Here is a 14,599-nt window from a genome sequence, read left to right on the forward strand (position 1 = left end):
TATCTATCTGTACCAACAGCTTGGGCAGACAGTGGCTTTTTTATTTGTAAAGACATAAACTTGCTTGCATATATAAATAAAATTAAATAATACACTTGTGTACTTGTTCAGAAGGGAACATTTTGAGTTTGCATCTTCATTTCACATTATAAAACTTTTGTGGATGTCTAAAAAGCTTTGTAGATAACTTAACATTTTACAGAATTCTATTAATTGGTTAATGTTATTATAACAAATAATCATTAAGGTAAGTGCTGTCTTAGTGCACTGGTAAGAATTTGAGCATTTGAAGAGACAATACTTCCATGACTCCAGGTTTGAAGATTGGGTTTTCAGCCACATTCAAAATCCAACATATCTACCAAAATGTGAAAGCACAGAACAGTATCAGTGTTGTCTGTCTGTCTATTAAAAAGAAAGGTGACATAATCAACACTTGTAAATCACAAGAAAAGGTATATGCATGTATCCCAAAGGATGTGGTCTTTTTGTGTGTGTAGTGATACATGTAAGACACCTAATTACAGTTACAAAGCTGTATTGTAGCTCCATCTTACCAACAGAGCAGAACTCATCAACATTCAATACAGGTGCGACAGTGTGAACCTGAACACAATGTCCACAGTAGAGTGAAATGCTGCTCTGAGGCCACATTCTGATGGAAATGTATTGGAAAGTCCCAAATTCTCCAAAATTCAGTCAGTCAGGAACTTGTACACAGGTACAGTGAAGAGTACCTGAATACTGAAGAATATTCTGTAGCGCTGCCAAATGAATACAAACAGCACCGGATTCTGGGGGAGAACACATTAAAACACCAGAGGGTTCTACAGAACAGAAGCAGCAACACCAAGGTTTCAGTTCGATTGCCAATAGGTCTACCCAACTAGATTATTGAATGGGTCTAGAAAGTAGTCCCAGAGTTCTTCATCTGTGGAAGAAAAATATATAGAGAGATTGTTTTTCACAGGCTGAAAAGAAACATGGAAATATGTAGTTTGAAAGGTCCACATAGATTGTGTGACTAACCCATGTAAAGAAACAACTCATTATAACCCTCAAATGTTGCAACGAGTGCCAAAGCACAAGGTAATTTGGCACGATGCTTCCATTACAATCTTAACATAAGCTGAGAAAGCAGCTTTTAGCCACACAGGATTTGAACCCACAGTGCCTCTATTGGATATGACAGATTTGTTACCATTACACCTCAAGAGTTCAGGAATACAGTTGCTTCGATACGCTCAGCCAACAACCATTTCAATTCACTGCACACAAGCAATCCCATCATGTAACTAATGTGTCACAGCCATAATCATAACAACCAAATCACAGCCATGGCTACAGCCTCAATTACAGCAACAGCCAAAGCGTCATCCCATGGCTATAGTCATAATCACAGCCACAGTCTTAATCAGCCTCGGCAGCAGTCAGTTTAGAGCTAGGTTAACTAGCTCTGCTATTTATCTATCTGGCTGCAATAGATAGACTTGTGCCTGAGCCAGCCACAGCTGAGGGTGCGCCCACTCACGCTGTGCTCACAACCAGCGGTTGTCACAACCAGCAGTCTACTACATAATACATAATACTATAGAACTGAGCCTTTCTCTATGAATCAGAGGCAATTTAAATCGTATTGCAAGGTAATGCAAAATATTGAGAGGGCATGCAAGACTTAATGCAAGGGAACGCAAAAGAATTACAGAAAAAAATTTCCTACAGTGATTTTTCAGGGGCTCTGCACAGATGCTGCCCAGCTTAGCAAAACAGTCAAAATTGTCAGTTTGGATAGTCACCTCCCCAATGTTAATTCCTTCACAGTGCCACTCCTTCAAACATTTTAATGTAGTGTGCTAAAATGTACTGGCAGCAAATCTACTGGGGTTTTTCTAATCTGCTGATGTAATAGCAACACTGCATACATTTAGTACATATGCCTTGAGCTCAGCGGAAAGCAGTAGGACGTGCGCCTTGAGGTTGAGGTATATGGCAGCAACGAATGAAACTGTAGTTTGCCGGTGAAAAAAATGTTGCTGAGTCTGTAAATTAGCTGCCAACCTCTGAGCCGTAGCAGCCCGTTCCTGCGTTGACTGCTTGCTAGCGTAGTTGGCATGCTTCGTAGCAAAGTGACGGCTGATATTGTACTCTTTGAAAACCGCGACAGTTTCTTGGCATATTAGGCATACAGCCTTTGATCGGACTTCAGTGAAAAAATATTGTTGTCCACTCCGTATTAAACACTCGGCACTCACTATCCACTTTTCTTTTCTTTGATAAGCTCATTTTTGCAGAAGGGCTCATAAGAGAAGAAGAGAGTCATACACACAAACAAGGTCAATGTAGCTGAAGTGCACCATCTTTTGGGGAAACATGGGCATTACAGGGGAAAGGTAAATTGAACAAGGTTTACCTGTACCTATTTTAATATAATTTGGTCACGTTCGGCGGGCTGGATTAATAAGCCCAACGGGCCGTGTGTGGCCCGCGGGCCGTAGTTTGCCCATGTCTGCCCTAAAATCATCTACAAAGATTTCAAAGATCCTCAACTCTACTTTGGGTTTATCAAAGCCATTGTCTACCTGCCTCAGAGGTTCTATTTTTCTGTTTTACCCTACAGAACAGCTGCAGGCAAGCTGGTGTTTACCCACCGCGTAGCACAGATCACGGAGGTATGGCATTAGTTCAGTGGACTCACGATCGATCGGTGTATCACACCCCCAAACAAGGTGGATAACATCTTTATAGGGGCTTTCACCACAGCCTACGGGTGTTGTACAGTTATTTGGAGCAGCTGCAAGACAGAGTTCTTTACTACAGCACAGACAGCCTCATCTACGTCACAAAAGAGGGGGAGACTCAACTCCCATTGGAAAATTACTTGGGGGTTCTGACGGATGAGTTTGGGGGGGTGTCAGCATACAGGAATTTGCAGCTGCGAGTCCCAAAAGTTATGCTTATCAAACTTAAAACAAAAAAGTAGTGCTGTGCGTAAAGGGCATCACTCAAGCGAGCGAATGTTGCGAACAGGTCAACTTTGATAGTGTCAGAGAGCTGGTGGAGGGTTACGTGCAAAACTCTGAGGCGGGCGTCATTGAAACCCCTACAGCAACATTGTGCATGTAAAAGACCCAAGGTTAAACCTCACGGTTATTTAATCATCGACCTCACCCCTATCTGACCAGAACCATACAGCCTAAGATCGGAGTACTGCTCCATCAGTCGTCTATCTACCTAAAACGAAACCCTAACCCAACATGTTGATCACCTTCAAAAGGTTTGCTCCTTTACTGTGAGCTTTGTGTCAGACATTCTCAACCATTGCTCCTCTGACTTTCTGCAGTCTCTGTGCGAGCTTTCTTTAAATCTTTTAAAAGGAAACATTCCCCTGACCTCAGCTCAGTATAAAAAACAAAAGGCAAAAAAAAATCTTCAGACTGCCGCTAAAAAAAAAAACAGCCTAAAAAGCAAACATCAGGGTCTGAGGAAACAATCCGGAGGGTTTCTTTTACCTCTTCTTTTTCTTCTAGGGGGACTCATTAAAACAAAGAGTATTCCTGTTCAAATTCTTCCCTGTCGATTCTCAGAGGGAAATCGTTCAGGTGTCCCCGTAGCCGTAAACATGTTGTAAAACTCTGGTTAAATTGAGGCTGGAAAGCTTTGGCGGGCACCTGCCTGCCGCCCTGACACAGCCAAATATTCAAGGTTGTTGTGGATAAAATTGAAGGGTGACATGTCTCTTTTACCTGTGAAGGTTTTGTGGTTTACCATGGCTAAAGCAATATTTTTCGGCATTGTTCCCAAAAAGAGATTTTCTTGGTTACATATTCAGGAATTCTCCGGGATGGAGTAAATTTTCACATAGAAGAGTAGAGAGCATCACCCCTCATTAAGGCTGACGCATGACCTAAACGCACTACGGGGGAAACGGTCGCTTTCTTGACAAACAGAGAGGCTCCCAGTATTTTTAAACTGGTAATTGGTGTTGGGACCGCACATGAGACAGAAGGCGTCGTTAGCCCGGGTCAGTTTAATTCTCAGATGTACAGAGCTCAGAAGTAGCCTCTCGCTATGTCGGCGTGGAGAGCTCTCTGAACTAACCCTCTGTTTGGACCGTTATTAGTCACTACAGAGTCCATAGAACCAACCATGTCTTTGTAAAATGATCTAGCGCTGAACTGAGCTTTTAGCGTATCTTCCGAATAGTTGAGTAGAGTCTCTATCATCGCTCTGTTGGGGTGAGTAGTGCTAGACTGCAAAATCAGCCTATCCACCAGAATAACGTCGCATTGGCTGAAAACTGTATTCAGCGCGTATTGGATGAGACCCACGGGAGCAGGTTAACACGGAGGTATAACAAAGAGTCGTTTAGGTCCAAATATTTGTCTCCATCTCCGGGAATAAAGAATTTGATGGGGCCTCCGTCTGTAATGGCCAACAGAGGCAGGACTTCAGTGTAGTGCTTTTCAGCGATAGACAACTGCGCCATGGGAGCCATGAATGAGTCTAGCTCTGCAATGCTGCATTCGGCTGATTTGTGATGTAAAAGAGCCATCTTTTGGGGTGCACGGTGGCAGAGCGGCTACAGCTCCTGCCTCCCAATAAGGAGATCGTGGGTTCGTGGGTTCGATTCCCGGACCGGACCAACATCACACAATCTCTCTGGGTGGAGTCTGCATGTCCTCCCCGTGTTACCGTGGGTTCTCTCCGGGTTCTCCGGCTTCCTCCCACCGTCCAAAGACATGCATGTGTAGGTTAATTGATAACTCTAAATTGCCCGTATTGAATGAATGTGTGAGTGAATGGTTGTCTGTCCTTGTCTGTGTCTGTGTTCGCCCTGCGACGAGTTGGCCACTGTCCAGGGTGTGCCCTGCCTAAGGCCCGAAGTCACTGGGATAGGCTCCAGTCACCCGCGACCCCCTAACGGGGACCAAGCGGTAGAAAATGGATGGATGGATGAAGAGCCATCTTTTTTTCTTTTTTTCCTAAAATATATCTCCAGGGCCTCCTGAGAGCGTTCTTTCCTCTGGGCTCGCTTCTACTGACTGATTTTTTTTTGGTGCGTCTGTGTTTTTTAGATCCCCCTGACACACACTGCCCTGGCGGTCTCTTTCTTGCTCTTCTAGCCAGAACCATCATACCGCTGGATCCTTCTTGAGACCCCTGGTCTGGTTGATGGCTTAGTTTACGATGATTGGTGGTTTATCACCTCCAAGGCAATGTTTTTGGCGGCCGATTTAAGATGAGGCTTAGCAATGGCAAAACATTTTTTCATCAAAGGTGATAAAAAAACAAAATAATCTTGAGAATATATAGACCCTGTGCCACTCCCGTACATGACGTGTGGCCCATAAAAACCGGGGAGAGCGCCCCCTGCTTGTTTTTTATAACAACTCACAAAACGCTTAGGATCAAGCCTCTGCTGGTGCATCATGTTTTCAAGGAGGAGGTAAAGTTTTTTGAAGGTGTAAAATGGAGCTTCACAATAGTCTTCCCAAAGGTAAAGTTCACAGGCATGTTTTGATCCATTTTTAATTCGATCTGTTTTCAATGTGTTTCTTGACCACAGGTACATAATAGGCGGGGTTTAAATACTGTACTGTACAGTAACTCTGTTCATAATTTTTATCAAGCACTCCTCTCAATTTGGATATTCTCACCAGATCTCCCTCCTTGAAATTCATCATTATCGTGTCTTTGCCACGGATGGGAAATGTACCGTACAGGTTTTCAAATACTTGAGAGGCGTTCTCTGACTTCACCTGCATTGGCATCATGTTTATACTTTTCTGATAGAAGTCTTACAGGATTTGCTAGACAGCTTCAATAACGGCTATGTACCTACGGGTGTTTTTAGCCATAAAATACCTCCACATTAGAGTTTTCAGCATATGATTAAATCTTTCAACCACAGATGCTTTTAGGTCACTGGCTGTTGCAAAATGATGAATACTAATAAATTAAACCCGTCATTGTGTTCGGCTAAGGCCTACATTGTCATAGTTTAGCCACATCTTTCCTCCTATCCTTATGTGCTCTGTAGTTGTAGTTCTCCCCTCCCTGTGTTCCTTGTCAGTCCTCTGTTTGTCTCTCTGTGGGTGTGTGTGTGTACTGGCCTGGGCGTGGCGCTCTGGTTTTCCCTCCTGCTGCTGATCACCAGCACACCTGATGTTCATCATCCAGTCAAGCCTCACAGTCTATCTACCCAGCTCTACCATTCAACCAGCGCCAGATCGTCTCAGTGCACCTTCACGATATTGCTTTTTTCAGAGTCTGTTGATTAGGAGACAGAGACATGGGCTTTCTTTTGGAATCTGTCGAGTACCTGTTTTAAATGTGCTTTGGGCAGGGCGGGGATATCTGGGTGAAGCTGGAGGAGGAGCCGTCTGGAAAAAGTATTTTTCACCAGCACAATGTTCCTTGATGTTCTGACTCCTTTGAAAGAGAGCCTTATGTTTTGTCACTTTTTCATCCATTATTTTCAGCCAAACCGTGACAGGGACACATAATGGTAAATGGACTGTACTTGTATAGCTATTCTAGTCTTCTGACCACTCAAAGCGCTTCACACACTACATATCGCATTCACCCCACACACATTCATACACTCAGTACAAAGAAACTAATTAATCATTCACACAAACCGTTCATTCACACATCATTCGCACAGCCCTCGGAGCAAATTGGGGTTCAGTGTCTTGCCCAAGGACACTTCCACACGTGGACTGAGGGAAGTCGGGATATAAATACCGACCTTCCGATTAGTGTACGACCGGCTCTACCAATAAGCCACAGCCGCCCACGATGTCTGAAACACCCAGCATTCAGAATTGAAATACTCCAAGACAAATTCACCTGACGCTGGAACAGTAGAACCATCTACCAGAGGCTGAGCTTCTCGTCTTCCAAACTGTGCTGGATACAATTTTTTTGAAGTTACACAAGGATTGGGACAGAAATTCCTTTTTCAGCCGTACAGTTGTTTGCGTCTGTTTTTCTTTTGTTGCAGGCTCCTTTCCCACGGTTGTTTGTTTGCTGCTGCTTTGCTGTTTGTCGTACGATGCTACCTCTGAGATCATTTGAAGTTTGCAGATTTAAAACCACCCAGTCCATTGGTGTGAGTGTTGCTTTGACAGTCAGGGGTCCAAAAAGTTCCCCTTCCTCCAACTAGTAAAAACAAAGTTCATTCACGTTATAGTTGAACACATACCCCAAGACAGCTCCCGCTTCCATTCTTTCTGAAGTGTGTCAGCTGGAGACGTATGGATACGAACACCTGGTTCTTGGCTGCTCCCTCTGATGTTGAGTCTTGGTAGCTCGTCACAGGAATCTTGCTGATCACCCACAAGTCGGCGGTTCTCTTGGTCATCTTTAGTTTTTTTCAATGTTTCAGACTAACCCTATGTTCTCCTTTTATTTTCATCAAATCCAATCATTGGCTCATGCTAACGCCACCTTCTCTTCTCTCATTGGATCTGGCTAACTCCAACTTCTCCTCTCCCATTGGCTCACAGTAGCGCCACCCACATCCTCTCATTGGTTCAGGCTAACCCCACTCCTCTCTTCTCTCATTGGCTGGGACTGGGAGGGGTGGGGAGGGGGTCAGGGGAAGGTTGGAGTCAAAGGTCACCATCGATCATTTTGGCAGAAAGTGTTGTATATAATCTCTCTTATATTTAACATTTTAATATATTGTCAACTTTATGGCGTTACAAAAATACTATCATGTATCACTGGGTATAAATATCTGAAAAGTTTGAAACTTGCCATTCAAAGCATAGATCTGATTCTGTCACTTTACTTTTTGAATTGTTATTTTCAAAATATTAACAAAATATTTTTAAATTGGGGCTGTATTAATTTAAAGTGGAACTGGACGTAGTGTCCGCGACGTCACCCAAAGGATTCTGAAAAGCCGTTTTGAAGATCAAAGTGGGTGGCGTCGGCCATCGCCATCTTGGCAGTGCATCACTCGGCCCAACTCCCGGATAACCAAAAATGGGCAGAGAGGTGGAGCGTGGGTGGAGCTCAGGTGCCTGGTTGCTGAAACACGCCCACCTAGCTCGACGTTACCAAGCTAGCTAAGGCTAAGAAGCTAGGAGAAGCTAGGCTATATGGTACTCTGCATTGCTAGCCGGCTAAAACCCTGTGGTCCAGTCTACGGTTGGTACCGTCATCGTCCCAGTTTACTCTTGAGGTAAGTTAACCTGAAACTACAACAAAACTTGAAATAATGATTTATCTCTTATTGAGATTAAGACAAGATTTAAAATACCTTGACGTTTTTTAAATATATAATTATGGTAATTTGAACCAATAGATTTTGTTGAGACTTGCAGAAATTTGGCCAGCGTTACCATGAATTAGTGTCCTGTAGAGCACTGCGCTCAGGTGTTCCAGATCTGGGGTCTCATTTATAAAACAGTGCGTAGGATCCATACTAAAAATGAATGTGCGCACAAAAGCCGAAAATGCCGTGCACCAAAAAAAAAAATCTGATTTATAAAACTGTGCATACGCACACATACAGGCAACTCTCCCTTTATAAATCACAGTCCACCTGGAAATGTGCGCACATGGATCTACACGCCCTCTACACGCCCATATTCGACCATAAATTTACAATGCAACGCGCTACATGAATATTGATGCATATAAATGAGCCTGCTTACAGTGAATCATGGCAACAACATCCAAGAGAAACATGAAAAAAAAAAGATTTTTTTTGACACAGAAATCGAGGTGCTTATGAGGTGGAGGTTAGAAAGCACTTAATGTTGATAGCCACAGCAGCGGGTCACAAATAAAAGGAAATGCAGCGAGTTTAACAGAATTATATTATTTTCAACAGTCAGTTGCCAGAAACCCCAGAGTGGTCAGTACCCTACTTGTATTTCCGGGATGGCTCAGTTCCGTCGGGTTGGTCTGTCTAATGCTGGACCATAGATCCAAGAGCACAGCGGGGACTCTATCTAAATTGGCGTAGGCCTTTTAGCCAGTCAGGAAAGGCCAGGAAATCTTTGTGGTCCCTGAACACTCTTTCTCTCCTAATCCTTCCCTTCGCGTTGTCCTTGCCACAGTATTTATCTTTACTGCAATCATACTGATTACTTCACATCTTGCCAAAATGATTGCGTCAATCAGTGGTATACCGCACCCTGGGATATCATTTGAAGGTGAAAACATGTTTTTATATGTACAATTTGTTATGCTTGGCCTGCATTATGATTAGGACTGATAATGAAGAAATGGGGTGTAGCGATTGTACAAGAGCTGGCACTGGCTTTATTTCCAGACTTTGCTAATTTACACAATCCATATGTGCAGGTGGTGAAGATGTGCCAGCTGAGTGGAGGTGAAAAGGCAGTGTGTGTGCGCACCACCTCGGTGTCTCCAGTGCGCTCTGTGCGCCTGACAGTACAGTCGTGTTCACTGCTGCTATTTTACACACAAAACTTAACGTTATCTAACTAACAAGGTGGACCTTTATTTTACAACCTCACACAGATGGCATTTGTTCAAAAGTATTATCACCCTACATTCTAACACTTCTCTATTACGTTTTGACTTCAGTGCATGCCAGTTTAATAACTGTGGCTAACAAACGCTCCCATTAAGTTAGTATCGTTAGCACAGCTGGGCGTTTTGCTCAAAGGCTAACCCAAGGCTAATTCAGTAGCTGGCTAATTAGCTAACAAGTCATGTATGGTGAGTGCAGACACTGATACCTTCTAATTATTGCTAACATATAAATAAAATAGTAATAGAATTTCACTCACCAAAAAACTGGAGCACGGACTTCTTGGACGGTTTGTTGGTACAATAAACTGCACAGCATGCCATATTATTCTTCAGATATTTTCATGAAAAAGTTTCCAAAAGGCACAAACACAGCCGAGAGGTCATGTTCGGTGACTCACCAAGCTAACGTGACAGCTAGCACACAGCAGACCGTTAGCAGTGTTGGCAGCAGTACCCCTCCACCTGTCACTTAAAGTGGCCATACCCTTAATTATGCAGAACTTTAAGCTTAATATAATTTAAATGGGAGTTATAAAAAAAATCACCCCCCTCATAAGGGGGAAATCAGCTATAGCCAAAACCGTATATATACCAAAACCGTTTTTTGTACCAGGCTGTAAATATGTTTATTTCTGCTGTAACGTTGGGCATTTTAACATGGGGGTATATGGGGATTGACTCCCTTTTGGAGCCAGCCTCAAGTGGCCATTCGATGAACTGCAGTTTTTGGCAGAAGTGGAAGGCTAGGCTACATTACCCATGATACTTAGCAAGAGGAATCCAGCTCACCGCTAAACCTGTCTGGTGGAATACGTTATAATCAGCCAGACATAGTGTGCCACAAAGGTTTTTACATAGGTGTTTTTGGCATGAAATGCTCCCCGATTCAAGGGGAAACTTATTTCTCTTCCCATTGGCTGTTTTCCGTGTCAGTCATTGATGTCATGCTGTAGCTGTAAACTAAGGGGTGTTCGACTAGGGAATTGTAGATTTTAGGAAATATTAGTCTTTTTCATGGGATTGGAAGTTCTTATTACTGAACTGAGAGTATACTGGGCAGTTTAAGGGGATGGTAAACATTAGTATTATCAGATTTTAATTTGTTAAATTGGTGAAAATATATTTTAACCATATTTATTTATTATCCTGTGCATAATATATGTATATCAGTCTCTATACAAATTGTGAATTTATTTTCTGTGCAATTAAATGTATTTACACTGTGCAACTACCTTCTGCTGTGCAATAATCCATCTCTCAATATATATATATATATATATATATATATATAAACCCCCGCGGGTGGTCTCATGCTTCGAGCTCGGGTCCTCTACCAGAGGCCTGGGAGCTTGAGGGTTCTGCGCAGTATCTTTGCTGTTCCCAGTACTGCACTCTTCTGGACCGAGATGTCTGGTGTTCTTCCAGGGATCTGCTGTAGCCACTCCTCCAGTTTGGGGGTCACTGCCCCGAGTGCTCCGATGACCACGGGCACCACTGTTGCCTTCACCTTCCAGGTCTTCTCCAGCTCTTCTTTGAGCCCTTGGTACTTCTCTAGTTTCTCATGTTCCTTTTTCCTGATGTTGCCATCGCTTGGTATCGCCACGTCAACCACAACGGCTTTCCTCTGCTGTTTGTTAACCACCACGATGTCAGGCTGGTTCTGGAAGTCCCACAGGATCTTGGCTCGGTCATTCTCTACCACCTTTGGAGGTGTTTCCCACTTTGACCTCTGGGTTTCCAGTCCATACTCAGTGCAGATGTTCCTGTACACTATGCCAGCTACTTGGTTATGGCGCTCCATGTATGCTTTTCCTGCCAGCATCTTACACCCTGCAGTTATGTGCTGGATTGTCTCAGGGGCCTCTTTGCACAGCCTACACCTTGGGTCTTGTCTGGTGTGGTAGATCTGGGCCTCTATTGCTCTGGTGCTCAGGGCCTGCTCCTGTGCAGCCATGATGAGTGCCTCTGTGCTGTCCTTCAATCCAGCCCGCTCTAGCCATTGGTAAGACTTCTTGATATCAGCCACTTCAGTTATGTTCGGTGGTACATCCCGTGTAGGGGTTTGTCCTCCCATGATGGTCCTTCCTCCAGCACGTCTTCCTCTGTTCCCCATTGCCTGAGACATTCCCTGAGCACGTCATCTGTTGGGGCCTTATCTTGGATGTACTTGTGGATCTTGGATGTTTCATCCTGGATAGTGGCTCTCACACTCACTAGTCCGCGCCGCCTTCCTTACGGCTAGCATACAGTCTCAGGGTGCTGGATTTGGGATGGAACCCTCCATGCATGGTGAGGAGCTTTCGCGTCTTAACGTCTGTGGTCTGTATCTCTTCCTTTGGCCACCTTATTATTCCCCCGCAGGGTATCTGATCACTGGCAGAGCGTAGCTGTTTATTGCCTGGGCCTTGTTCTTGCCATTGAGCTGACTTCTTAGGACTTGCCTTACTCGTTGGAGGTATTTGGCCGTTGCCGTCTTCCTTGTTGCCTCTTCGAGTGGACTTCTGTGTGGACTACCTTCCCTCTCTATATATATATATATATATATATATATATATATATATATATATATATATATATAATATAGTATAATGATACACCCTATGTGTGTATTACAGTGTCTGTGCAATTATTCATCACATATCTTTATAAATGACAGGTGTATATAGTTTATAGCTCTTCTATTCTCTATTTTATGTGTATTTTTATCTAATGGTAAATGGACTGTACTTATAGAGTGCCTTTCTAGTCTTTCTGACTACTCAAAGCGTTTCAACTACATATCACATTCACCCCAACGATCACAGAACTACTCATCAAAGTAACCAATCATTCACTCCGACATGTGGGCTGGGGGAAGCCGGGATTGAACTGCAGACCATCCGATTGGTGGACGACTCGCTCTACTACTAAGCCACAGTCGCCCACTATCTATCAACCTTTTTCCTGTGCGTTATGCGTGCACATATGTTATACCAGTGCACATACGTTATACCAGTTGTTGACTATGCTCACATGATATCTGAAGTCAATAGCTCTATAATAACAGTTGGTCTGTATATAACAGTTGGTCCCATGTCTGTAGCCTCTTTTGTTGCTGGATCATAAGCCTTCAAACATGCACCAAGGTCAAGGTTCAACGATCAATAACTCAAAGCAGGAGCCAAGAAGAAGCTTCATACTGACATATCTTACTCTTCAGGTTGCAACCTTTCCAACGATGTATCTGGTTTAGCTCTAATATATAAAATGAAGCTTTTGTTTGTTTGTATTTTCTTTTTAGTGGAACTTGTGACCAAAATGAGTCACCTTCAGAGATTATTGTACAGTATTGCTGACAATCTAGGGCATTACTACAGGCTTGGAGGCAGGCCTGAAGTGCTTGGGTTATGGCTGAAAAGACCAACTAGTTCTCATTCACAGGTCATCAAATACTGAGGGATGCAGGCTACTATATACACAACCCTGGCAATTTTTTATATTTTTATGATTCTTGGTTTTGGGATTTTATGTCAGCATGACATAGCCCATTCAATCAGAATCTGTTTTATTAGCCAATACAAGGATATAAAGAATGTGTCTTGGCATTTGCTCCCACACTATAATAGCACAATAATAACACAATAATAGACAAAAGTATGGTAATAATAATAAATAAACAAAGTAATAATAAAATTAAATTGACACTTTAAAATCTATTTACCAAATGAAATAGTAATAGTTTTGAAATGGGATATAAAACTTGAAATTAAATATTGACTTTACAAACGAAATATAGATTGTGCTATGGGCAAAGCAATTAAGTGTATAATAATAATGTGAAATATATGAAGGTGACAAGAGCAAAATTTAAATGTGACATGTGCATAAATAATTAAATTATGTAACAGTGGAGGTTGAATGCAATGCACAAGTCCAGTTTGATGATACATATGAACGTGACAAGTGCAGGGATTAAATGAGGGATGTGAAATGTAAAGTTTGATAACCCTTCTTAAGAAAGGTGATTTCATAATTAAATATCCTCAGCCACATATTCTTGGAAATATAAAATTAAATAAACAACTTCACATTTTACAATCACAGGCTATAAAACACTTTTTTAACAGAGATAGTGGCGTTTGGATTCAGGTTTTGGCCGACCGGTAGAAATTTGAAATGGAATGAAGCCCACTGACGACAGACAACCCAAAAGAGGAGTCGAACCCACCAAGCCCACCCACAGTTCCCTATGTACACGTAACAGCGTCCATAGCAATCACCTTAGCAATGATCTGAGACCTGAGAGAATCTTCGTAATAACTAACAAAACTAAGGATCATATACATTCACTGAACGAAGATTATGAGAATAAAACACACATTTCTCACTAGAAATGTTATCAAAACGCATTTTAATGCTATCTTAAAATACTGCATTTTCCATGGAGATTAAAAGAAATGTCCACCATTTTGGTTTTCACAAAAAAAGGCCAATAGAAAAGAATAATACAAAAAAACTTAGAACTAAAGGAGAAATCATTAAAACTGATGATCATAACATTGACCTATCGTGTTATCAATTCAATTCAATTTTATTTATATAGTGCCAATTCATAACAGAAGTTATCTCATTGCACTTTTCCTATAGAGCAGGTCTATACTGTACTCTTTATAATATTGTTTACAGAGACCCAACAAATCCCACCATGAGCAAGCATTTGGCGACAGTGGCAAGAAAAAACTTCCTTTAAGAGGCAGGACATTTTGGTGTTTTAGTTTTGAGAAATGTTGACAATTATCGGTTCTCCAATGGGACTGATGCTCACAGCATCTTATAGCGCCATGGTCAGGTTAATATTGGAGTGAATGGATGGCCAGAGCAGTTGCTTTGAGCATCTAATATTGCCGCAGATGGTTTTACATTGGAGTTAGTTGAAAGCCTGATGCGTCTCATACAGACGCTCAAGGGTACCTTGTGCGTCTGTATGAGACACCAAGGGGCATGACAAAACGTTGGTATTTGACTACCTGGAAATGAGAACGGGTTGGTGTTGGAGTTCTTGTAGACTCTCTCTCTCTCGCTTGAGGGTTCTGCGCAGTAT

Source organism: Siniperca chuatsi, linkage group LG3 (genome assembly GCF_020085105.1).
Source record: "Siniperca chuatsi isolate FFG_IHB_CAS linkage group LG3, ASM2008510v1, whole genome shotgun sequence".
Classification (NCBI taxonomy): domain Eukaryota; kingdom Metazoa; phylum Chordata; class Actinopteri; order Centrarchiformes; family Sinipercidae; genus Siniperca; species Siniperca chuatsi.